The 25,969-nt window shown below is 36.8% G+C and overlaps 1 protein-coding gene across 4 annotated transcripts in view; it reads left to right on the forward strand.

Moving 5' to 3' along the window:
* ADGRB3 (adhesion G protein-coupled receptor B3) overlaps nt 1–25,969 on the forward strand; it is a 730,754-nt gene that overhangs the window by 102,045 nt on the left and 602,740 nt on the right. The gene's annotated exons all lie outside the window — the stretch shown is intronic.

The following is a 25,969-nucleotide window of genomic DNA, read 5'->3' on the forward strand; positions in this document are numbered from 1 at the left end:
ATAGGCAAATGTTTAAAAATTACTATGAAAGTAATAATTTCTCTTAGTATTTTAATAGTAATAGTAATTGTAATTTTCATAGTATTGCTATTAAAGTAGTCCCAACATCCAGAGGCACTCATAGCTAATAGCTGTTATATTTTTCTGCCAGTCTAGCTCCTCCATCTTAAGCATTCTTGAGTTATTCATGTTTAGCAAGTTAATACCCCATACATTTTTTTTTAAGATTGTATTTATTTATTTGTCAAAGAGAGAAAAGCGAGAGCAAGCACAGGCGGACAGAGTGGCAGGCAGAGGCAGAGGGAGAAGCAGGCTCCCTGCCAAGCAAGGAGCCCGATGTGGGACTCGATCCCAGGACGCTGGTATCATGATCTGAGCCGAAGGCAGCCGCTAACCAACTGAGCCACCCAGGCGTCCCAATACCCCATACATTTCAAAAAGAATATTTTTCCTTAGGGGCTCCTGGGTGGTGCAGTTGGTTAAGCATCTGACTCAATTCTGGCTCAGGTCATGATCTCAGGGTCATGAAATCAAGTTCCACCTCAGGCTCCATGCTCAGCGGGGAGGCTGCTTGAGATTCTCTCTCTCCTCTTCCTTTGCTCTCATTCCCTGCTCATGCATTCTCTCTTTCTCTCAAATAAATAAATATTTTTTTAAAAGAAGAATTTTTTTCCTTAATACAACATAATAAGCACTTTCCTCTATAATAGGAAATATTACAAATGATTATGATTCATTCTGTGAACAAACCATAATTTGCTTAGTATTTTAAAAGATGTTGGTCATTTTTTAACATTTTGGTATAACCGGTGACAATGAGTATCTTCGTGTTTTAATCTTTACATTCATCTCAGATTGTTATTGCTCATAACTTGACTTACTAGTATAAAGAGTGATTAATACTCTTACAGGAGTTGTATCAAATAATTTTCCCTTCATGAGGAGCCAGTTCCCTACCACCTTCCCAGCATGGAGTATTTTCCAATATGTTATTTAGTAAGTGAGAAAATTTTATAAATATTGTTTTGCATTTATTTCATGAAGTGATATAGCACATTTTTCACATGTTTAAAAGTTGTTTCTTTTTTTTCTCAATGGGATTTTTGTTGTTATTTGTTTCTAAATCCCATTTGAAATGTCACTGCACTGTTTCTTAATAGTTAGTCTTTAGCTCTATAAGGCTGGCATCAGGGTTTGAATTCAGGTATCAAGGCTTGTAAAATACAAGTTCTTGCTACTTTCCCCATATGCAATATGGATGATACTGTCAGGGACTAGACAGAAGGCAGGAGTGGGAAGGAGGACCGTGGAGATCCATGCTGGGAAACTGAGGGCCCTGAAATATAAGGATTCAAACAGAGATTATTTCTCCTCCCTTGATGATCTAGTAGTAATCTCAGAGGTCAGAAACCAGCCCAGCTTCCTATAAAAGACTCTTTCAAGCTAATGCTAAGAAATGCCAAACTGGAAGTCTCTAACAATAAATAATTTATTCATTAATAATGAATGCATTCATATTAGTAATATACCATATTAATATTAATTTATTTAAATATTTATGTTAATTATTATTAGTGTCAATAAAATTAATATATTAATTGATGCTTCCTATGGGCCAAGCACTGCTTTAGGGGTTAATGATACCATCGTACAGAAGTTACACAAGAGATAATGGGAGTCTATATTTTGGTGGGTGAGAGTCTACAATAATCACATTCATCAACTATTTATAGAATTTGCCTGGTGGATGGAGAAGAATAAAAAAGAAACAGAGTTGCTGGGGAGAATGAAATAAAGTTTGAAGAGAGTGTTCAGTGGGCCTCAGTAAGAAAGTGATATGTGAGCAAGAATCAGAAGGAAAAAGGAGTGGGCCAGGCTGCTATTTTGAGGTAAATAGTTTCCATCAGAAGAAATAGTAAATGGAAGATATAAAACAAGAGCATTGCTGGCAAGTTAGAGGAAGCATGGCAGGCCACTTTGGCTTGTACAAACTGAGTGAGGGAGGCAGTAGTAGCAGGTGAAGTCAGAGAGGTAAGAGAGAGTGAGAACTCATATCATTACATAGACCATTGTGTGAACTTTGGCTGTTTCTCTGAAGGGAGATGAAGTAGCACCAGAGGATTTTGTGTAGAGGAGTGGCATTTTCTGACAGCTATTTTAAGTGAATCACCATGGCTCCTAGGCTGAGAAACAGTTAGGAGGACAACCCTGGAAGCTGAGAGACCACTTCAGAGAGAGACAGGAGGGTGGGTATTTCTATAACCCAGGAGAGAAAATGACTGTGCCTGCGCCCGAATGAGGGTGGTTGTTATGGTAGTAGGAGGTGGTGGAGATGGTGACAGATTACTAGAGTCTGGCTATGTTTCCAGGAAAGAACCAACGGGATTTCATAACTGACTAGGCATGGAATTTGAAGGGAAGTAGGTAATCAAGAAGAAGGTAAAAACCTCACTGACCTTAAGGTTTTTGTCCTGAGCAACTTATAGTTGCTCAGTTATTTACTGAGATGAGGAAGACCATGGGAGAAGCAGGTTTTGCAAGATGAGCACTAGTTTGATTTGGTTCATAATAAACCTGAAATATGTATTTCACATTCAAATAAAGGCGTCATATATGCAACTCTGGAGTTCAGGAGAGGTCTAAGTTGTGATAAAAATATGGAGGTTTCCAGTGGATACTTAAAATTAATAAAATTGTATTCTCTTACCAAGAAAGTGGTTGTAAGTAGAGAAGAGAGCTGAGGACTGTGACCTGAAGAGGTCTGCCTACTCCAATATTAACCTTTGGACACACAAAAAGGATATAACAGAGACTGAAATGAACTGATCATTAAGACAGAAAACTAAGAGTGTAGGGTCCTGTACTCCACATCAAGAAAAGGGAATGACATCAGCAAATGTTTCAAGTAATGCTGATGGGCAAATAAATGAGGACAGATCACTGACTGATGACTAAGCAACATGGTGGTTGTTGATGAACTTCCTGAGAGTCCTTCACTTCTGTGCATTTTTAAAGGACAGAAATCTGCTTGACATAAATGGATTCGATTTAGGGATGAATAGGAAGAGAATAACTGGAAGTAGTCAGTAAAGACACCTCTTCCTGGGAACTTTATTGGAAAGTGGAGCAAATGAATTGGATATTGGCAAGGTATGTATGGTCAGGTAGGAGCATTGTTTTGATTTGTTTTTAAGGTAGTAACATGCTTTAATATGCTGATGATAATTATACTGAAGAGAGGAGAAATTTGATGACATAAGGTACCAAGAGGATAAAAGCTTGCCTTTGAGTAGGTGAGAGACGGATGGTTTCTGGTACACAACTGGAGAACCTTTCTTTATTTAGGAGCTTGGAAGGAGAGGAAGGAAACCAGAGTACAGTTACAGATGCGGGTAGATGGCACATATGCAGATGAAAACCCTTGGAGACTCAAGCAGATTTTATTTTGTAGCTATAAACTCAGTTGTGAGTGGGGATGGGTTGTGTTGAAGGTGAAAAAGAAAGGGGCTATGGTTTAGAAGTGAATTTTCTTTTCTTATCTCTGAATTTTAAAAAAAATCCATAATACTAAATATAATTTATATAATGTTTACATATCAAATTGTGGGTTAATGGATAACAGATATTAAGCCATCCCTGTAGTTCACTATACTTTAAGGTATCAGCAGTCATTCAGTTTCATTATCTCACCTACTTGGTTATAACTAACTCTCTCTGCTTTTGTTCAACTCTCTGCATTCCTGCTTGTAAAAGATTATAGCATGTAAAGGAAGATGTTCAGTTAGCATTTTCAAGTGAATGACAATATTCATCAACACAGGCAAAACCATAGGAGATTTATACTTATTATAGGCATGCATTTTATTAGTGTCCTTCATTTGATTGTGCTTTGCAAATACTGTGAGTTTTACTGATTGAAAGTTTGTGGCAACCCTGCATTGAGCAAATCTATCAGTGTCATTTTTCTAACAAGATTTACTCACTTTGAATGTTTATGTCGCATTTTGGTAATTCAGTATTTCAAAAGTTTTCGTTAGTGTGATATTTGTTGTGGTGACCTATGATTCGTGATCTTTGATGTTACCATTGCAATGTTTTGGGGCATGAACTGTACCCATATGAGATGATGAGCTTACTTAATAAGGGTCCTGTGTGTTCAGACTGCTTCACTGTCTTGCAGTTCTGGCCCTTTCTCTTCTGGCCTCCCTATTCCCTGACACAAACCAGTATTGCAATGAGGCCAGTAACCTACAACGGCCTCTAAGTGTTCCAGTCAAAGGAAGACTACATGTCTCTCACTTTAAATAAAAAAACTGGAAATGACTAAGCTTAGTGAGGAAGGTATGTCAAAGGCTGAGATAGGCTGAAAGCTAAGCCTCTTGTACCAAACACCAGCCAAGTTGAGAAAGCAATGGAAAAATTCTTGAAGGAAACAAAAAATGTTAATTTCAGTGAACATGAGAATAATGAGAAAATGAAATTGTCTTGTTGCTGATATGGAGAAAGTTTGAGTCATCTGTACAGAAGATCAAAGCAGCTAGAACGTTCCCTTAACCCAAAGCCTAATCCAGAGCAAAGTCCTAACTCTCTTCAGTTCTATGACCTCTGCAAGAGGTGAGGAAAATTTAGAAGAAAAATGTGAAGAAGGCAGAGGTTAGATCATGAGGTTTAAGGAAAGACACTGTCTCCGTAACATCAGAGCAGCAAGTACTGATGAAGAAGTAGTGTAGACAAAATAGCCTTCTGTTGAAAGAAAATGCCATCTAGGACTTCCATAGCTAGAGAGAAGTCAGTGTTAGGCTTCAAAGCATCAAAGGACAAGCTATTTCCCTTGTTAGGGTAATAGCTGGTGAACTTAAGTGAAGCCTGTGTTCTTTTGCCATTCTGAAAATTATGGGGCCAATATGAGTTATGCTAAATCTATTCTGCCTGTGCTCTATAAATAAAATAACAGCACCTGAACAACACATCTGTTCACAACATGGTTTACTGAATATTTTAAACCCACAGTTGAGAACTATTGCTCAAGGAAAAGAAAAAGCTTCCTTTGAAAATATGACTGCACATTGATAATGCACCTGGTTTCCCAAGAGCATGGGTGGAAATGTTCAAGGAAATTAATATTTTCATGCCTGTTAATATAATATGGCTCAAGGAGTGATTTTTCTTTTAAGTCTTATTATTTAAGGTATATATTTTGTAAGGTTATAGCTGCCACCAACAGTGATTCCTCTGACGGATCTGAGCAAAATGAATTGAAAATCTTTTGGAACAGATTTACCATTCTAGATCCCATTAAGAACATGTGTAGGGTGCCTGGGTGGCTCAGTCGGTTAAGCAACTGCCTTCAGCTCAGACCATGATCCCAGGATCCTGGGATTGAGCCCTGCATTGGGCATTTCTTCTGCTGCTCCCCCTACTTGTGCTCTCTCATTCTCTCTCTCAAATAGACTTAAAAAAAATCAAAACTTTAAAAAATGTGTGATTCATGGAAAGAGCTTCAAGCATCAATATGAACAGGAGTTTGGAAGAACCCTCGTGGTTGATGTTGAGAAGTTCAAGACTTCCGTGCAGGAAGTAGCTACAGATGTGGTGGAAACAGCAAGAGAAGTAGAAATAGAAATGAATCCTGAAGATGGGACTGAATTGCTGCAATCTCTTGATCAAACTTGAACAGATCAACATTTGCTTCTTATGGATGAGCAAAGAGAGTAGTTTCTTGAGATGCAATCTACTGCTGGTGAAGATGTGGGGAAGATTGCTGAGATGACAATGAAGGATTTAGAATATTGCATAAACTTAGCTGATAAAGCTGTGGCTGGTTCAGATGATTGACTCCAATTTTAAAAGAAGTTCTGTGAGTAAAATGCTGTCAAATAGCACTGTATGCTTTGGAGAAGTATTTGTGAAAGGAAGAGGCAATTGACGTGGCTAACTTCAATGTTGTCTTATTTTAAGAAGTTGTCATAGCCACATCAGCCTTCAGCAACCACTACACTAATCAGGCAGCAATTCTCAACATCGAGGCAAGACCCTCCACCAGCAAAAAGATTATGATTTGCTGAAACTCATATTGATGGTTAGAATTTTTTTTTAAGCAATGATGAGTTGTTCAATGAAGAATATTGAAAAAAAATAAAAATTAAATTAAGAACATTTTTTTCAATGCTATTGCATACCTAATAGACTACAGCTTAGTATAAACCTAACTTTTCATTTGACTTACTTTATTGCAGTTTCTGCTTTATTGCAGTGGTCTGGAACCTAACCCATAATATCTGTGAGGTATGCCTGTATTAAAATGTAGTAGATTTACACAAAGCTTTCTGGCACCTGTCTTTTGTCAGTTACTGTACATTTGATTAGGCCAATATTATGTTTTCTGGATGAATTTTTTTCTGTTAATCAATAAAGAATTCCTTTCAAAACAAATCTTAGTGTATGTCTAAGTAAGTGAAAGTCTGTGCTGCTTATAATCATACACGATATTACGTGTTTGGGCAAGCTTTTAAAAGGGTTCTGGTTATACTGATCCTTAAAGTGATAAATAGAAAACAGGGACACCTGGGTGGCTCCATTGTTAAGTAACTGCTTTTGGCTCCGGTCATGATCCCAGGATCCTAGGACCTAGTCCCACATCAGGTTCCTTGCTCAGCGGGGAGCCTGCTTTCCCCTCTGCCTACTACTACCCCTGCTGTGCTCTCTCTCTCTGACCAATAAATAAGTAAAATCTTAAAAAATAAAGTGATAAATAGAAAACAAATAACAAAAAATAAAATAGATAAGTACAACACATTTTAGGAAATCTTAACTTATAGCTTTAATTTCAGAAGGGGGTACCAGAAGAGTGGGTTTAGAATTTGATTACAGTGTTTTAAAAACATTCCAGTTGGCTAGTGAGAGTGAATCATAAATTTCTAGGGAACCATGGCATATATTGGCCACAATGTCAGTTTTCATTTTAAATGTACTTTCATTTTAAAAATGTGTCCAATAGTTGCAGTTATTTTTTCACATATTATATTTTTAGTAAGACATAATATTTACTTGTTATTAGTATGTTTTGATAAACTAGCTTCAGTCCTTCAGAGGGACATCAGTAATTTCTTATAGAATTTAGATTAGGACACAACCTATTCTTTCATTTCTCTTCTCATAAGAAGATTGACTTTGTGGGATCTGAGACATGGAGGCCAAGTAAAACCTTCACATGACTTCACCTCTGCTCCTACTTGTGCAGACGATGATCTGCGTTTTAGCTGAGGGAATTAGGAAATTGATATGGATTATTACCAAAAAAAGAATTATTTTGGTTTTTTAGGAAATACTGTTTTCATTCACACAATACAGATTATGAAACTGAGGCAGAAGAGACCAAGCAACCTCCCCAAGTTTACACAGCTAGTGGGTGGTGATGCTGATATTTGAACACAGTCTGGGTTTCTTTACCACTAGGTCACAGTGGCTTTTCCATCCAGGTATGTGGAAAGGTAATCTAGTATCAAGCTGGTTTATTGAAGGAGCATGTTGAATTCACATTGTTAACTCCTGAGAGCCTAAAAATATTTGCTTCTGATGAAACGTTCTTTTACATGTTCTTTTCTATCTTCCTGTTTTACATTCTTTTCCTTATAATATTTTAGCTAAGTGTGGAAGTTCTCTCATCATCATTCAAAAGTGATTATGTTCCATTAGTAAGAAGGGGAACATGAGAAACTTCATAAAAATTTTGAACCCAATTCTTTTGTTAAGAGTTTAGTTAAAAAACTGAACACACATGTATCTTATATGAAGAATTTAGCCTAAAAGTGAAGAAAGGTACACCGCGACACTTTCTCTGAAGTAAGAGTTGTAAGGGTTAATGATATCTTCACAGAGTGTACTGTTGCCTTGCAACTGACTTTTATAATAATCCTGGAAAATAAATTGCTTGTGTGTTATTTTTTCAGTCTTGTCATAAATCATTGCTAATGAAAAGCTTCTTCATGATGTAAAATAGTTTAAATTCAACATACATTGTAGATTTCCCAACTCCTAATTAAACTTACTTTATACAGTATATTACAACATAAATTCCTGAATGAAGAGTCAAACCTTTCCAATAACAGGTGATATACATTTAAAAATAAATCTGGGGGCACCTGGGTGGCTCAGTGGGTTAAAGTCTCTGCCTGAGTCTTTAACCTCAGCCTCAGCTCTGGTCATGGTCCCGGGGTCCTGGGATGGAGCCCCACATCGGGCTCTCTGCTCAGCGGGGAGCCTGCTTCCTCCTCTCTCTCGGCCTGCCTCTCTGCCTACTTGTGATCTCTGTCTGTCAAATAAAAAATTTAAAAATTTTTAAAAAAAATAAAAATAAAAATAAATCTGACAGTTTTCCTACTTTCTCTGGAATTTCTTTCTGACAGAGGAGAAAAGAAAAATAAAAACAGTATATATGCCCTTCATTCCCAGAAATAAGGTTTTCTTTGAAAAATGAGTTGGCGGGGCACCTGGGTGGCTCAGTGGGTTAAGCCTCTGCCTTCAGCTCAGGTCAAGGTCTCAGGGTCCTGGGTCCTGGGATCAAGCCCTGCATCGGGCTCTCTGTTCAGCAGGGAGCCTGCTTCCCCCTCTCTCTCTGCCTGCCTCTCTGCCTACTTGTGAAATAAATAAAATCTTAAAAAAAAAAAAGAAAATTAGTTCGTACAGTTGAAAAACAACAGAGAAAAAGGTTAGTTATTGTTTAATGGGTATAGACTTTTCAGAATTCAGAAATGAAATGTTCCAGAGATGTTTCACAACAGTGTGAATATATTCCATACTACTCAGTATACTTGGAAACAGTTAAGAAGGTAAAGGTTATGTGTGTCTTCACTTAAATAAAAAAGTATTTTTAAAAATCCATATGTAGGGCTGCCTGGGTGGCTCAGTGGGTTAAGCCTCTGCCTTTGGCTCAGGTCATGATCTCAGGGTCCTGGGATCAAGCCCTGCATTGAGCTCTCTGCTCAGCAGGGAGCCTCTCTCTCTCTCTCTCTCTCTCTGCTTGCCTCTCTGCCTACTTGTGATCTCTCTCTGTCAAATAAATAAAATCTTAAAAAATAAATCCATATGTATCCTTCCATTCTTCCACAGGATTTTTGTGCATCACATCTATATATGTCACATATATATTTATCTTACATCATATACCTGTGTATCTGTATATCTGTCGATATGTGTTTAGAAATGAATTTGGAACATACCTATTAATATAATAATATAATATAATAAATATAATATAATATAATATAAACATATCTAGTTCCTGTTTTTTCCCCAGTGAGGTCTTATTATTTATTTTGTGCTACAGCTGGCCTTTTGCACTTCACAATATAACACAACTCTTTTTCTGTTGCTTTTTTTTATAGTTTGTGATAGAGGTATGTTGATGATAATGTTACAGTTATTGACAGCACAGCATTTGTCAGTCACTGCCATTCTTCTGTTGTTGGCCATTTTTATTGTAAAAAGTGCTATAGTCAATTACTCTGTATAAATTTTCTCACAGATGCATTCCTGTAATTGGAATTCTCAATCACAGATATGTATATTTATGATTTTCCATTTTTTAAAGATTACTTATTTATTTATTTGAGAGACAGCAAGGGAGAACATGAGTGGAGGTGGAGGGACAGAGGGAAAGATAGAAACAGATTCCCCACTGAGCAGGGAGCCTGATGTGGGACTTGACCCCAGAACCCTTGACCTGAGCCAATGGCAGATACTTAACTGACTGAGCCACCCAGCCACCCCAGTTTTTGTTTTTGTTTTTTTAATTTTAATTTGTCCCACAAATTAACTTTCATAAAAGCATACCTTTCTGGTATTGCCTTGCCAACACAGGGTATTATCAATTTAAACAATTTATCTAAAAAAATTAACAATATTTGCTAAGTAATTTTAATGATCATATTATTGTTTCAACTTACCTTTCCTTGATTACTAGTAAGATGAGAAGTTTTTCCTATGTTTGTTAGTGATTTGTATTTTTTCTGGATACCTCTTGTTCGTATCCCTAGGTGACTTCTCCCTCTTTATTTTATGATTATTTATGTTTTCTTATTGATTTACAAGAACTTTTTGTAGTTTGTTAAGGAAGAATCTCACAATAGACATTGTTATAATATTTTATATAATCAGATAAATTAACAGTGCACAAGCCATTGTGCCTTGTGACATCAGTGTTGTCTCAGTGGCCCTCAGGCATTTTCTTTCTTTGGTTGTGAAACTGTTCTCCTTTCTCACTCTTCCTTTCTCGTAGAGCAGTTTATAATTCACCCTTGGGCTTTCTATCTTTTATTTATTTTTCTTTTCTTCTGTAGGTTTTCCAGGCTCTCCAAAAACATTCATTTGATTTCTTTTGTAATTTTTTGAATCTCTAATCCTCTTTTTTTTTTTTTACAGATTTTTTTTTTTTAATTTATCTGACAGAGATCACAAGTAGGCAGAGAGGCAAGCAGAGAGAGAGGAGGAAGCAGGCTCCCTGCAGAGCAGAGAGCCCAATGTGGGGCCTGATCCCAGGACCCTGGGATCATGACATGAGCCGAAGGCAGAGGCTTAACCCACTGAGCCACCCAGGTGCCCCACTCTAATCCTCTTAAACTAACATTTAAATTTTATTTAATACTCTTTGAAGATAATTTGATTTTCGTATACTCTAATGTTTCACTCTGTGTTCTTAGTCCTAGAGTCCACTTGTTTTCCCTAGTGGATTGTTGAATTTGCCATTATTGGGTTGTTGTGTCTTTTGGGCAGATTATATCTGTCAAAAAACAGCAGGCTCAGAGTCATCTTACAGCTTCCGTAAGTTAACCTTATTAAGGCTGCATGTGCTAGTGATGGTTCATCTAAATTTGGGTAGGCCTGACAAGAGGCTGTGAGACCCTCAGGAAATAGGAAACAAAATAGTTTTCTGTGAATTAAATTATATAACCACATGTAATATGTAAATTAGTTTATATATAAGTATATATTTATATATGTTGACATTTATATATATGGTATATATTTATATACATGTATGTGTATTCTATATATATATCACATATATTATATATATATGATAAAATGCTTTAGATATGGAAATAGCCTATCTGAATGAAGACTCTTGTGTGGACAGAAAAATAGGCTCATGTAGATGTTCTGCACTGCACTGCTTCTCAAAGAGCAATGAATCATCTGTACATGCATGGTACACAGCAAAAATGCTGAAATCACTCAAAGGCAAACATTTATATAACATTCATATTCATGACCGACTTTGTGGTAATGGACCAATCAATTAAGAACTCCTTGTTGTGGGAGATAAAATTTTTAAAACGGAGAGTTAATAAAACTGCCAGATTCTAATGCAAAATAAACAAGAATGTTGTCAACAGACTCATGGAAGCTGAAACAGCACTTGAAACCTAGGTCTTGTTGGTATCATGTTCTGGATCTCTACCCTGATGGGCTACTGAAATAACAAGGGAATAGCACAGGTACTTTTGAATCCAAAACAAGGCTTAGGCCCTAGAGATTTTGGACTTGGGGCCTAAAAGCACAACTCCAGGACCTGGCACAGGAACCCCAAAGACCTCATTTTCCATGTATAATGGAATCAGGTTTTCTTGAGAGAAACTGTTTTCAACAGGCACGGAGCACAAGAAAAAGCTTCAAACTGATTGATAATGAGCAGAGTAATTGCTAGAAAACACCTCCTTTCCCTCAGCACTGAGTACATGCCAGATAAAAAGTATTTTTAAAACAGAACTTTTAAATATAATCACGAGTGAAGTATAAATTCTAAATAAAATAAATGTCTGCCACACAATCATCATTTGTTCTCCATGTTTGTGAATTCATTCCTGCCCTTTATTTCTCTTCCAAATACTCATTTTACTTTTTTTTTTTAAGTGACTATCACTGGATTAAATTTAAGTCTTTAGATAGAGTAGAAGCTTGTGCCACCTACCATTCTTAACATATAGCCTCTAGTGAACTCAATTTTGTTTACCTTATTTGGCTTTCCAACCCAATAAGAAGTAACTTTATTTTAAATAAAGGAGGAAGTTGCTTATCCTAAAAAAGAAGAAGAAGAAGAAGAAGAAGAAGAAGAAGAAGAAGAAGAAGAAGAAGAAGAAGAAGAAGAAGAAGAAGAAAAAGAGACATCTCTTGTGGTTTACAGTCAAGTGGCATGCTTTTTGATCAATTATTCTTTTTATCCATTTGAACCTATAGAATCGTTTCTCAGGCAACAGAAGGAATCTTACAGAATTGACTCAGAATCTGAATATGCCATTCCCATATACTTTAGCATATCTCAGATCTGTACATACAATCATTTCAACAAGTTGCATTTGCAAATTTGGTGTTAATCATGGAGTACGAAAGAAGGTTGATATGAAAGTATGAAATGGAAGAACCTTTGAATAGTTTAGGGGAGATTATGAAACCTAGAAATAGAATTATCTAGTTGAGAGTTTTTTTGGCAACAAAATGCCTGCAGCCTTCATATTACCATTTGGCAAAAATTGTCATTAACAGTATTACTATTTCATGGGCAATACTGCATGTAAATTAGTCCCATATTATAATGTGGACTGGAAGTGGTTTCGAATAACTACATCACGATTAAGTTTTATCTCAGCATGAATCTGTCCAAGGACACTGGTTGTCAGGAATAGAGTGTTGTTACATTTCCTAAATCCCCATGGTTTAATCACTGTGGTTACGGATTCTACATCCTGTTCATTTTTGCAGCAGCCGCCGTGCAGTAGTTGCAAGGTACACAAAAAAGGGACTATGCCGAGTCAAGGATTATGACCACTGAGGAATAAGTCAGAATAGTCAAACATAGAGTAAAGCCTTTGGTACCTGGTGTAGCAGTCAGCATTTCTACACAGCTGTCAGGGTATTGGTAGACATACATGACCCTATAATAACACGAACTCCAGAGGCATAATCAGAATCAATAAAAATTTAGAATGTTTATAACAAATGAGGAATTCACTATTTTAGTTCCCTCAAATTCCTGGATAATTGGTGACCCATGTACAACATCTCTATGCAAACCAGGATATTTGATTAATGAGATCTATGTTGTGACCATACTGGATCGTTGAAGACAAATTATACCAAAATTTCAGCAGCTGTATTATAAAACTGGATTTATGAAAAGTCAGCAATTAACAATGCTGCCATCAACATCAGTATTGACATATTTTGTGGCAAGAATAAAAAGTATTGCTCTAGAAAGAAGCAGCAATTTGTAGGTTTTTTTTTATATTTAAGTTACTATTAAAACAAGGACCTTTTATTAAACACTGGGACTTCTTGTAATCACTGAGTTGTTATAAAAGCTTTTGTATGTTTCTGGACTACACAGTTCCAATCTACGTGACTAGGGGGTAGGGTGGATTTGTGGGAGAGAGTAAGTCAAAATAGGACATATGCATTATTGACTACACAAGAACAGTGTTTTTGTATTCCTATTCTTTAGAGCATGTGAATAAATGAATCCATAAATTAGAATACATTAGTCCTTATTTTTCCATATTATCAAGTGTAGTTCTACTGTGTATTTGCACTGAAGCAAAATATTAACAAGAAACTGGTCAATTAATTTTTAATTTTATCTTGCTTACAACTTTGTTCATACCATTTTTTTTTTTTCTGGCATTTAACAACAGTTTATTTATTCTGCAAGATTTCCCTTCATTTCTGCCTTATTTCTAACAACCTCTTTTGCTGTGTGTTTTAAAACCTACCATTGACCAGCAGATGGAGTGGAGGTAGAGGTAGGGGCTGAGGAGGGGGTGGTATTGGTTGATGGGAGATGTGTAGAATAGAGGTCAGAAAAACAGCACGTTTTTAAAGCATTTAACTGAAATGTTGCAGACATCAGATATCAGTCTTTAATGCCCAAGCAGCCATTTGCCTAGATTGCAGCCTTCCTAACTGCAAGAAGTGTGTCCTTTCCCAGGCTCCATGTATTTTTGGGAGTCCCAAGCAACTTGTACTTTTCCACCCATCTGCCCTGGGTTGCTCAGACTGTTGTCCTGCTTTTCTGGGGTTGTTTCTTGCACCTCAAGTGCAGCTTTCCTCTCGCAAGATGGTTTTCCTCCACCTCAACGAGCTGCTCTTCTAAGCTGGTCACTCAGAGTACAGCTTGACTATCACAACAGTACTTACTGAAAATGTCAGACACAGGCAAGAATGACCACAACTCAATTCTAGATATGACTGCTTTCAGGATCTGTAAGACTAGATCCCTTGTTGAGCAAGAGTCCCTTGCTTTGCTTTCAACCACATTTGGTGTAGGCCAGTTTACCTCCCCTAACTAGGTCACTCCCAAACAGTTTACGACCACTTATCTTCCACCCCATCCCACTGCCCTTAATGTGCCAAAGCTTAGCAGAGGAAAGCAAGTTTCTACCTCATCTCCCTTTTGCGTAGTCACAAACCGGCCTTCATATTCAAATAAAATAAAACAAAGCAGCAGAATTGTAAGTTCATAGAGACAGGAAGAAACCTATTTAAAAATATATCATTATGCAAAATGGTTGTCTTCTAGGTATTATAACACATTTACATAACCAAAAGCTTATTAAATTTTCTCCCATATCAAGGAAGCATTTTGCATGCAATTAATTCAAAACGCAACCTGTTAGAGGAATAAGAAAGGCTGATGGTTTAAAAAGAAAACACAAATGTATCCTATCCTCACTCCTGCCTCTGTTTGTAGTCATTGTCAAAACTGGGGTCCATTCACTGCTAGAAAATTCTGTTTCATACATAGAGAGAACACAAGTGAAAGAAGACGTGCCTCAGTTACTTTAAGTATTAAGTATATATGATTATTTATAGAACACAGACTTTGTGTGTGACACCACTATAAATCTGGTGTCTACAATAACATAAAGTTCCCTGAGGATGTAATGTAGAAATATGAATGACTGGGAACTAATTATATATTTCCTGTAATTGTGTGTTAATTTGATTCAGTTATCATTAGCAGATTATCCCACATCAGCCCATACCAGATACTGTCAAAAATACAGACATTTATAACAAAGATTCTAAATTTTCAGGAATCTATGATCTAATTGGGTAAAAATTTGTGCATGAAAATTAGAAGTGATAAAATAAGTAATATATAAATAAATTACAAGGTAAAGCATTGTAAGTATAACAAGAAACTAAAATTGGGATATGGAATCAAGTTGTTAAGAGATTATAGGAATTAGCTTAGCCCCAAAAAAGGTAACGGCTTTTTAGTTACAGTAGAATATTCCTGAAATATAGAGGCATGAATTAGCAAGTCTCAGAAATATAAAGACTAAATAAGGGAAATACGCGAAATGAGATGATGGATCCAGTCAATAGACAATTTTTAAAAGTCAGACTGAGCTTGAGCTGTCGGGGTTGAGTTCAAGAGGCAACATTAAAATTCTTACTCCAGAGGGTACACACACATACATTCCATGTTTGATTAATTGTTTTTGGTTTATAAAATCTTATTTTAGTGAGTAAAGCTGGTGTACACCTGTGAAATATTTTAGTGATGGAAGAAACTAGAAGCAATTTAACCTCAAAGATTCAAGTAGGTCTTCAGCCATAAAAGAATGGAGTCGGCTTTGGAAGTATTTAAATAGCTGCTGATGGAAAGTAAAGGAGTTGTGTTTACTTTTAAGAGAGATATTGCTTGAGGTAGGATACAAGAAACAGAGGTACGTGTGGAAAATGTTGATGGGGATAGGCCTGAATACATGACAACTTATTATCAACATTTTCATCAAAACTAGGAAGAGTGGTTATGGAAAAGTCACCCCCATAGGTGACAGGATGGAGTGCTTGATTTATACTTGATTTATAAGAAGACCTAATTTGTACATAAAATATCAGTAACAATGTGAGGGTAGGGCAGTGAAAGTAAAGAAAAATCATTTTCCTAACCTGGGGCGTTTTTAAGATGGTATGTCATTGACAAAAGTAAAGTAGCCTGGTGCTGACTGGAGGGGCTGCTGAATCCCTAAGACAACATGACAAATTTGGTTTGAAGTCTTGGAAGGGTACCAACTTGGAAATTTTTGCTAGACTTAGAGATGCAATTATTTAAAAGCACAAGGTCATTTTAAAGTGGGATTTAGAAATTAAATCACCTGAAATAGAAGGACTTTGGGAATCAGAGAGGCTATATTCTTCATCTGAGGTAACAGCTAAAAATATGAAGTGAATATAAATCTAGAGGAAATGTGAGTTCTATAAAAGAGCAAGTCCCTGGGGAAGAATCTTAGTGTCACGTTGGGGTTTGGGTCACTCATTCAGCTAGGAAGGAAGTTCAACTTTTCTCTAGAAATCAAAGATTAAAACTAAGGATAAAAAATATATAAACTGCTTTCAAGTACAATGTGTATTTGATCTTCATGTTAACCATGGGGTATGCAGGATAGACCATGTTATCCCCATGTTGGGTTAGGAAAACCAGACTTTCATTGCTCTCTGAACTCCTTCTCTGTCAGCCCTCTGGTTAGAGGAGGAGGATCTTGAAGACCAGGAAATGAGAGAGGCAGGAATTTGGATGAAAGTGATCATGAGGTGTGACAGAGAGCCCTGGAAGCGGAAGCGAGGCCCTCCTCTCTCCTGTTCACTCCCATCCCGTGCTGCGTGCATGCTACTGTACCCGTCACAGTTTTGTGCCTATGCAGGTGGACTCCCAAAACAAGACCTGTGTTTTATTTGTATCCTTTACTTCTCAGAATTTAACATAGCACTGATGAGAGATCAGTTAAGATTTCCTTGTATGCTCACTATCTGCAAAGTGTCTTTCCAAGGGAATTGAGAGGTAAGAAGTGTATAAAATAGAAAATATGATTCCTAAACTCAGGTGCCTTATAATCCAAATCTAGATGAGACTCCCTTCATTTGAAATTAGAATGCTTTCCTGTGGGATGTTACTTCTTGTGAGTGGAGAATAAGGAAGCAGAGGGACTTTTGCAAAACTGTCATTTGAGAAAATGTAGATATGAACATGGGTACTCTCACTGAGCTGCAGAGCAGAAGATTGAAGACTGTGGCCTGAGCAGTATTTTTAACTGGAAGGGTCTTGGGGTTGGGGAAGGAGACATAGGGTGTCATTGTGAGCAAGAAAAGCCAGGCAAACAGACAAAGTAGTGAAGGTGTGGAGAAATACTAGGCAAGTTGAGTATAATAGTGTCAAGCAGAAAGAAAATCCAGACAGGGTGTGATGTGTGCATGTCTGCCCATATGAGTTTTTGTGTGTGAGCGTGGCTACACATGTGTGTGCGGTTGAATGGATCTTTAAACATGTCTGCATTCAACACAAATGAGTGAGAGCAGAGGACCGTTTGAAGGCACTAAAGAGAGAAGAACAGAGTCTCAGGGTGGCTCCATGAATGAGCAGTAAGGTCAAGTGCATTTTGATGGTAGAGGGTAATCCTTCATCATACGTAGATCTGATTATGTGTAATGACATAAAGGAAGGAGACAGATGAAAGAGACAGAATATAGGCTGCAATTGATGAGGATAGGTGACAGGCCACCTCAGGAGGAGGAGATGTTGGTCAGGGGTCTGGGAAGTTTTGGCCTGACGGAGAAGGATGGGCTGTCTCCGTTTTTTGACACTGCAAAGAAGGAGAAGAAATAGAGGAGGAGAATGGGGTAAAGAAAGTATTGGGTGAAGTAGAGGGCAGCTCTGGTAATGAGCTCATGATCGATTCGATGGTCTGTCTGGATTTTTCTTGGAGAACTCGATGGCGAGGCCGCCTGCCTAGGGGGAGGTTGATGCAGACAGAAAAGAAAGGAGGGTCAGTTGAGAACAGCCGCACTGTGGGAAGTGATCAGTGAAAGACAAAGATAATGGGAGTTTGAAGGCAGCACAGATCAGCCCAGGGAAAATCGAATGTTCAGTATTTGAAGGAAGGAGGGAAGAAACCACAAGGGGAGAGAGAGATTCAAGATATTTATGATGGAGGAGAGAAGAGCAGAAACTGAATGCTTTGTTTGTCAGACAGTGGAAAGGTCGCCGGCAGGGGAAATATGTTTCTGAAGAATTTACTCGGGGCATCTGCTTTGTAATGTTGCACCTAAGACTTTCCATTTTCTGATAAACAATATTTTGTTGTTTTGTGCCAACCATCTTATATAGACATGTTCCATTTCTTTAGCTTCCCACTAAAAGAAAATTCTTTCCAAAACTAAGTGCTTTAAAGGAAAATAATTCTCAGGTAGAGGAAAAATCCTTCTGCCTTTTTCCAGGCCGTTTTAGAAAGAGCTTTTAGAAAACATTGATATATGTGTTCTTGAAGTCTCGAGTTCCGATTAATGGGCATGTTGGCATGTTTCCGCTTCCTTCACCTGCTCGCTAACTCAGCTCTGGGAAATCTCTTCAGGTCAAATTAAGGGTAGAGGACAGAGTACTAATGCCCCAGGAGATGGCTGTATATAACTTCCATTTAAATGCCACCAATGAAAAAATTGCTTTGGTATAATTTAAAACATTTGGTTAAGGAGAGAGTTACTTTATAATTAAATAACACTGCCTCCTTCCGATCTACCCCATGGGTATGAGAGTTAAGAACTAAAACAATTTAATAAGATAATATTTCAAGTGCATACAGTACTTCCCTTTCCATATGCAGAGCACTTGAAATCCAAGGGGAATGGTGTGTGCAGAGCAATATAGAAAGCTAAGCTTGTGGAAGAAAGTCATTTCCTAAATAAACACACAAAGTAGCAAATAAAAGCACTGTCTCCTTGTTTTCAAAATCTGTTTCCTAGAATGGCCATGGCTTATTTTCCTGTAGTGCAGGTGCTTACTTTACTGCAGGCCATGTTCAATACCAAAAAAAAAAAAAAAAAAAAAAAAAGAGAGAGAGAGAAAAGAAAAAAAATTCTGAGGGTTTACACAGTCTGCCCATGCTACACAGAGACCAGATGGGAGCTTGGGGTTGTTTTGTTTATCATATGGCTTCTAATGTTGGAGGAAGTTGCCTCAAGGAAGAGAGGCTGTTTAATTCCAAAACCCTTGGTATTCTAATAGTTGCAGATATACTGCTTCTGCACAGAACACATTTTTACATTTATGGAGTGATTAAAATTTGGGGAGTATGGTTTTTCTCATAGTGTGATAATGGACATTTAATCACTTAACATGTGCCTTCCATTTGTGGCATATCATGTAGCATTCAGCCAAGTTCATGGGGTTGTCACCAGCTCCATATCTCATGTCTGTAGCATGCCTTAACTTCCCCACAATGGCTCTTACATATCTTCTGGTTCTTCTTCCACCTTTGTACTCTCTTCTCCACAGGGCCAGATTCCTGTCTGGGAAATGAGAAACCATTTGTTGAGGATTACTTAAACTTCTTTCCAGTTTGGTCATCTGTATAGTTTTGATAGTCATCCCTCCCTTTCTTTATTCTTTATCAAAGAGGTATGCAGCCCCTTTCAGAGCATAATCTCTTTTGGCCAGGACCCTATCTTGGTCTTAAGGTCCTATTTCTCCACCTGCCTAGATGTGTGAGTATTATCTCTCCTGATTTCCCCATTGCTGTGTTTTGTTCACCTCTTTCAACTTCATATGATCTCTTCATCTGCCTGCACTTTGAAAAATGATTTCATTCTTAGAAACTACCTTTTTTGAAGCAGATCCTCTAAATTTAGTGCCTGAATCTTGGCATTTCCCTTATCTCTACCCCATTGCTGTAACTAATTCTTAGTCTAAGATTCATTCTCTACCTGACCATTTATTTGAAAATAAAATGGCTTTAGTTTCTAAATCTGTGGCTTTGGCCAGCTTAATTACCAGTGTTTTAATCACACACAGTTTCATTTCCCCAGTGCTATGCCCTTTCATTTTCCCTTATACTCCAGAAATTTTCTTCTCACTTCTTATAGTTTTTTTCCTGCAAGCCCTGAAGATGCTTGAGACTTTCCTGTTTTAATAAGCAAAAGAGGAAAAAAAAAATCTGTTGGTTTTGCTTTCTTCCTTCAAAATAACATCCTGTCTCTTCTTATCTCCCTAAAAACTCCTGGAGGCTTACCACCAATGTTTCAGTCCCTTATAGTCTGGCTTCCATGGTTACTACTTAGGGAAACTGTTCTCTAACATCACTGAACTCTAAAATGGCTGATTTTAGTATTTGCTTATCATATTTATACACTTGTTTCTTGATTCTATTTGAAACTTTAAAAGAACCTCCTCATTATATCCTCAGGCTTTTAGAGTGTGTGCCCCTTTTCTATCACAAATAGGAATAATCATAGTGAAAGTCTAAATATATGGGCTGCTGATTTGAAGGGCACATGCACATGATGTTTATAGCAGCATTATCAATGATAGCCAAATTATAGAAAGAGTCCAAATGTCTGTCAATCGATGAATAAAGAAGATGTGTGTATGTGTGTGTGTGTGTGTGTGATGGAATATTACTGGGCCATCAAAAAGAGTGAAATCTTGCCATTTGCAATGCCATAATGCTAGAATATATTATATTGAGCAAAGTAAGTCAGTCAGAGAAAGATAAATACCACATGATTTCACTCTATGTGGAATTTAGGAAACAAAACAGATGAACATAGGGGAAGAGAATAAAAAGAGAGAGAGAGAGCGAGAAAGAGAGGCAAACCATAAGAGACTCTTAACTGTAAAGAACAAATTGAGGGTTGATGGAGGGAGGTGGGTGAAGGACAGGCTAAATGGGCGATGGGCATTGAGGAGGGCACCTGTTGTGATGAGCACTGGGTGTTGTATAAAAGTGATTAATCACTAAATTCTATTCCTAAAACCGATTTAACACTATAAGTTCATTAACTAGAATTTAAATAAAATCTTGAACATGGGAAAAATATATATGGACTGTAGAGCCTTTACAGACCTATCTTTCCATTCTGGCCTCTGATACTATGTGACCTTAACAGAGCTATTTAATTCTTTCAAGGCTCATTTATTCATCTGCGATAGTTAAATTGTCTCCAGAGATTTGCTATTAACATTAGGGGTAAAAGGGAAAAAAAGATTAGTGATAATGGATATTAACTTTTAGCAAGTTCATGATCCATGTGAAGAACTCACTAAGCAGTCAGTGCTGCACTCGTTCCTGACATCACTAACTCCACTATCACCCCACTATCACTGCGGTCACCAGCACCGTATAACCATGATCATCACCTTTGTTTTCAGACAGCAAGGTCCTCTGTAGGCATGTTTTCACTCAATTATTCCTTTCCTGACACATCTGCCTCCATCAACAGTAGCAGAACAACTGTAACAAACAGTGTTGCAAATAGCTTCATTGTATCACTTTCTTTGTAAAACAAAAAAAAAAACTTCCAGTTATGACCCATTGCTTTATAATATCTCATTTATGTCGTCTGTAAGATATTAGTCCATACACGTCATGTTTCAGTCACAAGATTTCAAATACTTTTAGTTTTCTGCACCTTAGTTTTTATTGTCCTATCAGTCATTAATAACATATTGTCCTATGTTATTTGCTGATGTTTCCTGCTCATTCAGTCCAGCTGAATTACTATCTCCTTCTTAAAGCAATTTTTATAGCTCCCCATATGGGAGTAAATGATTAAATAGTCCTTCTGTTATGTTTATGGAGGACTTTTTACAGTTTTATGATATACATGTTATTCTGCTTTGTAATATAATGAGTTATTTATATGTCTATTTGACCACCCTTCTCCCTGTTCTGAAAGCTGCTAAGGATAACTATACTGTTTCATTCATTTTTAATTACAACCAGCTTACCCCTCAAATGGGTGGTTTCTGAGACTGACAGCTTTACATATACCTGCCTGCATATAATTTATACACATAATTTCAAGGGTATTTAAGTATATACACACAATTTCAAGGGTATTTAAACATTGTAATTGTCCAGAATATGAAATTCTGGGCCATGAACTCTTGTGGGCATGAAGAACATGAGAGACGATCCCATTGGAAGAGGAACCCATGATAAAATATCATAAAACAAGCAACCTGCATTGACATTTTCCTTACCACCTAATAAAATGGTAGATACCTGCATTATATAAGATCTAGATAGTTTCAATATATGTTACTTAGTGGTTTGTGGCCTGCTTATTGTTATATAGAGTACATAGCTATTCATATAGAGTACATCACTATTCATAGCCAATGAAAAGCCTTTATTTTTCTACATATCTGAGGCAAAATGAAAAGGAAATATAATGGATATAGTCTAAAATATTTGAATTAATTTACTACTCTTTTGTGAGTAAAAAATGATTTATACATTACTGTGAATTTTGTTTTACTTTATTCAGTTCTTGAAAGATAATTCAAGTAATCCTTATCCTTACCTTACATGGCCTAATTTTATATCAAATAGTGCTCATGATATCTTTATATCAAATTGGTTTATTTCCTTCCAAGATGTTTCAAAAAAAAGTATTTCCTTAATTTGTATATTCTTTTTTTTAAAGATTTATTTATTTGATAGAGATCACAAGTAGGCATAGAGGCAGGCAGACAGAGAGCAGAGGAAGCAGGCTCCCGGCTGAGCAGAGAGCCCACATATGGGCTCTGGGCTGTGAGATCATGACCTGAGAAGAGAGGGTGATGTGGGGTTCGATCCTTTGACCCCAGGATCATGACCTGAGATGAAGGCAGAGGCTTTAACCCACTGAGCCACCCAGGCACCCCAATTTGTATATTCTTTAAAAAAATACAATTTAAATATAGAATTTTTTTTATGAAAATCCTCTCAATATGTAAAAATAACTTTTCTTTCCAGAAAAGTCAAGGAAACTAGGTCAACTGAGAGATGAAAAAACGAGGGCTATAGTTGAAGAAAATGAATGTTAATAACATAAGTTATTTCATTACATTATCATGTATTATAAAATTTAACCTAAGAAAAATTTAGTTAAATTCATTAACTAAAGGAATATCTTAATTGTTTGAAATTATTTCTTTCGCTTCAGTTTGGTTACTATACCTTTGGTTTCATCTTAAAGTGTTTCTACCTTGGAAAATTATACTTAATGACATAAGTGAATTAGGGTATTATTTTTTATTAAAACGTGATTAAAAGCATAGGAGATAAGCAGAAACAAGCAATTGAGTACATTTGAGCATCATATAATGTATATATGTACAGCATTTCATAATAAAAGTCATTTATTGGTTGAAGATCATGCCAGCTCCTTATTTGGTCAAAGTTGAAGAAAAAAATTTGGTATTCGAGTTATTTCTGTGAATGGCAATTAGACGCGCGCACACACACACAAACACACACACACACATCTCAAGGACATTTCTCTCCTAGGGGTGATTGGCATATCCTTCAGTAATGGAGACTAAATTCATTGTAGTTAGTTGGATAGGGCTTTTCCTAACAGAGAAGCTAAAAGGTATTAAAAGCTAATTAGGAATGTATAGCAGGTTAGTTTTCCATATTAATAAATCTTATTAAAGTAAGTAACCCATAAAGTATCAAAAGATTGTTTTGGACAGAACTAAATATAATGACGCTACCAAATTATTGTTTCCTAAAAATAAACTAGGAGCTAGAAAAAGCAAATGAAGGCAAAAACTCAAGTCCAGCTCATCTTGCTTTTTGTCAGAAGGAAAACAACAAACATAATGTCCACACAACTCTATTAAATAGTGGCTGCTGGCAAAGAATCTGTGAAGTAGCAGCTGTCCGTGCAGGTGGACCGCATCCCTTTTAGAATTCTAGCTAGAAAAAATCATGCCATTTGCCAGGATAAATTTTCCCTCAGCAAAACCTAACTGGGTATGAATTCTAGCTAGATTCAATGTCCAATTACTGAGCCTACCACAGGACACTATAATAGCAGTATGTCCAGTTCTCTGAATAAATTTGTCAGCTGCATTCAACGTGCAATTTAGATATATGGCATATAGTAGAAACCAAGAGGAAATATTCAAATACTATAATTTTTCTTTTTGTTAAACTTATAATTTCTAAAATATATTAGCATCATTTTTAATCTTGCCTTCTAGCTAAATGGCGTGGGTTATTTCCCTGCTGGAAAAATAAAGTTGATTCCATTGACACCCTTTCTTATTACCTCCTCCAGTGGGTTTTCTCACTCCTTCTTGGTGGTCCTAGGGGACAGACAGAGCAGTTGCATGCAGCAGCAGACAGCCGCGTAACTCCTGCAGTCCTAGTTCACCTCGCAGGTCCCGGAAGGCAGTGAATTCCACACCTCCTGGTCTCCATATAAGAGGAGAAACAAGAGGCATGCAGTGCCCTAAATATTCTCAAACAGAATGCTTTATTTACATATTTACACAAATGCCCTAAATCCCCCACCTCCTCTTTTGACCTGCCCAGGTTCTCAGTTAGTAACTTCTAGAGGGTAGTCTCTGGCATGCCCAGTTAGTCCTGCAGTGCTAGCTCCTTTGCATCTGAATCAGACTTGGCCATCAACTGGTATTTCTCACACATGCCAGTGTAGCAAGGTTGCACTTTAGCATCCTTGGCAGTTAGGTTCAGTACCTGTGTGGTCTTTGCTTAGTTTTCTTCAATGTCCACATTATACAGGAGCTACTTTTTTTTTTTTTCTGTCCTGTCATGTAGACTATAGTTGGTGTTATATTGGCCTATTTTTTCATCACCCTTTTCTTTAGGTTCTGCTATTTTTTAGGGAAGTGTAAACTTGTTTTTCCTTTGATTAAGTTTTTAAAATATGAAAATGCAAATATATTTTACTGCCAGATTTTCTCCTCATCATTATACTTTCCTGTCTTCCAGGATGATAGTTGAAAATGGAAAATGTTCTTATGGTGCCAATCAGATAATACTCGTGTCAAGTTTGCATTTATCTGGAAGATATTGTACATGACCATTATGTTGCATAATATTTTTATGTAAGAGTGACATATTCTCATTATTATTCATATAGTGCTTAAGCCATGTCATGGCAGTTAAAGTCTACTTTAATGTAAAATGTCCACCTAGTAAATATAGAAAAACATGTATGTTGTGGAGACTTCCTATGGATGTAAAGATTATAATGTATGATTCATAGGGAATTAACTGTGATATTATAAACAAACCACTTATCAGAGTTCATTACAAACTGAGTAATGTACAAATATCACTGTTTTCCAAAATTCTTTAAGATTGACCTCTTCCCCTTTTTCCTCCTGTCTGCTTTAATCCCTTCTCCTCTTCTCCCTCTCCTCCTTGACCTTCTCTTCTCTCTTTCCTCCTTCTTCTTTTCCTCTTCCCTTTCCTACCCACTTTTTTTTTTTTTTAAAGATTTTATTTACTTATTTGAAGAGAGAGAAAGCACAAGTGGGGAAAGGGGCAGAGAGAGAAGCAGACTTCCCACTGAGCAGGGAGCCTCGTGCTGGGCTCCATCCCAGGACCCTGGGATCATGACTTGAGTTTAACTGACTGACCCACCCAGGTGCTCCCCCCTTGCTTTTTAAAGATCTTTGAAAGATAATACAGGAATTTATATGGAAGGGCAAATAGGTGAGAAATAGCATATGTTTTGTTTTTTAAAAAGTGAGTAATAATGAGCAACTTGATCTACTAATTGCTAAACTTTACTGTGAACTCATAATAATTAGCATTGTGTAGTTAAAGCATCAGGATAAGGGAAAATTAATTACCCCATCATTAGCCCAAGTATGAGTAAAACTATAGAGTGATAAATATGACCAGAGAAATTGATTAATCGAAGAATTATTCAGTAAGTAGAACTGGCAAATTAATTATTTGAAAAGAAAAAAAAAAGCAACAAAAGAAAGATTGCTTTCATATCGTTCACCTAAACACAAAGCAATGAAATAAATCATAAACATATTTGCATAAATTTTAAGTGATATAGAATATACTTAAAGTTAAATAATATTTTCATATGGTAACTGATAATTGGAACCCAAATAAAATTTTCAAAGAGTTACATATAAATAATAAAATGAGAATTTTAG

Source organism: Mustela nivalis (genome assembly GCF_964662115.1).
Source record: "Mustela nivalis genome assembly, chromosome: 5".
In the NCBI taxonomy this organism is placed as follows: domain Eukaryota; kingdom Metazoa; phylum Chordata; class Mammalia; order Carnivora; family Mustelidae; genus Mustela; species Mustela nivalis.